Source organism: Mus caroli, chromosome 9 (assembly GCF_900094665.2).
Source record: "Mus caroli chromosome 9, CAROLI_EIJ_v1.1, whole genome shotgun sequence".
NCBI lineage: Eukaryota > Metazoa > Chordata > Mammalia > Rodentia > Muridae > Mus > Mus caroli.
Window position 1 is genome coordinate 61,459,372 of NC_034578.1, and position 2,830 is coordinate 61,462,201.

Here is a 2,830-nt window from a genome sequence, read left to right on the forward strand (position 1 = left end):
AAAAAAAAACAAAAACGAAAATCCTAAAACCAGATCCATGGCTAGACTTTAGGGAGACCTGTGTGACTGTACCTGGTATTGATTGCATTGTTAGTTGTACAGTGCAACCGTAGACAGTCACATACATCAAAACAGATGGTTCCTGCCGACAGAGTCTGTATAGTTGTCAGATTTTCTGTGCGATGGCTCCATACATAAGATTTTAAAAACTTTTTAAACATGGATGTTTACTTATTTGTGCATCTGTATGTTGATATGTGCATGTGTGAGTGCAGTTACCCAAACACTGGAGCTGGGTTTATAAGAAATTGTGAGCTGCCTAACATGGATGCTGGGAAACAAACTGTGGTCCTCTGCAAGAGCAGCAAGTGCTCTTAACCACTGAGCTGTCTTTCCAGTCCCTTAGTCTTTTTGTTGTTTTGGTTTTTTGAGACAGGGTTTCTCTGTGTAGTCCTGGCTGTCCTGGAACTCACTCTGTAGACCAGGCTGGCCTCCAACTCAGAAATCTGCCCACCTCTGCCTACCAAGTTTTGGAATTAAGGAGTGTGCCATCACTTCCTGGCCAGTCCCTTATTCTTATTTTTATCTAATAATATATATGGTGAGTCATAATAATAATTGCTGAATCATATATAATAATAGCACAGAATCTTCTTATTGTTTAAATCAGTGATTCTCAACCTTGCCAATGTTGCAATCCTTTGACACAGCTCCTCATCATGATGTTGTAGTGGGTCCCAACCATACAGTTATTTTTGTTACTAGTTCATAACTGTATCTTTGCTACTGTTGTGAATCATAATGTAAATATCTGTATTTTCTGATGATTTTAGGCAACCTCTGTGAAAGAATTGTTGGACACTCCCTTTTGATCCATAGGTTGAGAATCACTGGTTTAAATAGTCTGGGATTTTGAATTATTTTAAAAGTTGGTATTTATTAATGGTGCACAATTCCACACATGCCAAAATAATTACTATGGTATGAAATGCCAGAGCCTATATTCCTGGGTTAGTTGATTTATTTAGCAGCACGTTTTTGAACTGTCCACTATTGTGCTGAAGGCTCAAGGATAAAAGATGAATGAAAATAAGCCTCTAAGTTTATAGTGTACAGAGTGAGTTAGACAGATAACATTATCAGTAGTTTGACAGGTGTTGTAATTAGATATGTGAGTGAGGTGCAGTGGACACAAGTTACATTAGCTGGGAAGAAGCTTCCGAGAGAATGCATCCCACGCGTTTTTATTCAGCAGTACAGGTCAGCCAAAGGTGGTTTTCAGAGCCATTCAGAAGAATCATGTTGACATGGAAAGTACTTAGGGAAGGCCTTACTCAGAGATCTTTATTTTCTTTCATATTTTGCTTCCTTGTTTGAGGCAGAATCCTGTCTGAAACCTGAGTGCTGGGATTCCAACTATGTATGTTGAGCAAATAAACCCCAAACAAATTGTGTTTTGGGTTAGGGAGATGAGTCAGTTGGTAAAGTGCTTGCTTTGTAAGCATAAGGACTTGAGTTTCAATCACTAGCATCCATGTAAACACCAGGAGTAGTAATGACATAATCCCAGTAGAGACAGGAAGGACCTAGGACTTGCTGGGCATCCAATCTACAGGATTGAGCTCTAGGTTCAGTATGAGACCTTGCCTCAAAAAATAAGGGGGAAATAATACAGGAAGACACTTGATGTTGACCTTGCCTTCAGACAAACATGCAGCTACAACATCCATACACACCAATCCTGACATCCAGAGTTTGATCCCTGCGGTCCACTGGTGGAAATAGAGAACCAACTCCTGTGAATTGTCCTCTAACCTCCATAGGTGTACTGTGAATCCATGTGCACATGCATAAACACCCACCCACACATGACAAATAAATGTAACTTAGAGAACGTTTTAGGCTGGGCTGGAGAGATGGCTCAGTGGATAAGAGTACCGACTGCTCTTCCAAAGGTCCTGAGTTCAAATCTCAGCAACCACATGGTGGCTCACAACCATCTGTAACAAGATCTGATTCCCTCTTCTGGTGCGTCTGAAGACAGCTACAGTCTACTTACATAGAATAAATAAATAAATCAAAAAGAAAAAAAGTAAGAAAGTTTTGGGCTGATACTCAATAGAATGATTTGAAAATAGGACTAGATTTAACTTTTCAAGTTTTGGTTTTATACACAAGGATGTACACATCCAAATCGAAATTAGAATCAAATGAACTGTGCTTAGTGAATATTTCATTCCTCCTTGCCGTCCTTAGTTTCGGATTATCATCTTGCATATGGCAAGCACTCTATTGAGGTATTCTCTCTTAGCCCTTTGTTCATTTCTTTCTTTTCTTTTTTTTTTTTTTTTTTGTTTGTTTGTTTGTTTTTGAGACAGGGTTTCTCTGTATAGCCCTGACTGTCCTGGAACTCACTCTGTAGACCAGGCTGGCCTGGAGCTCAGAAATCCGCCTGCCTCTGCCTCCCAAGTGAAAGGTGAGAGCCACCACTGCCCGGCTTGTTTCTTTTTCTTGAGATAGTCTTTCATTCTAGGACTGGCCTTGAACTTGTTATATAGCTTAGACTGGCCTCGAATTTGTGGTAATTCTTCCTCAGCCTCCTAAGTGCTATAATTTAGGTGTGAACTACCACACCAAACTTTTAGCCCTTTAAAAAAACAGGTTGGGAGGTGTGGGGTTAGATGGCTGGTTAGGTGTGGTTAGAGATTGACTCACTGGCTGTTCATCCAGAGGACATGGGTTTGATATCCAGTACCCATGGGGCAGCTCACCTGTAATTCCAGTTTCACTGTCCCTCATTTTTTAAAGCTCTTTTTTTTTTTTTTTTTTT

The 2,830-nt window shown here is 40.0% G+C and overlaps 1 protein-coding gene and 1 non-coding gene across 5 annotated transcripts in view; both read left to right on the top strand.

Moving 5' to 3' along the window:
- Nucleotides 1–2,830, top strand: part of Tipin (TIMELESS interacting protein) — a 35,107-nt gene that overhangs the window by 13,260 nt on the left and 19,017 nt on the right. The gene's annotated exons all lie outside the window — the stretch shown is intronic.
- On the top strand, nucleotides 63–197 carry LOC115032070. Its single transcript, XR_003837709.1, has one exon.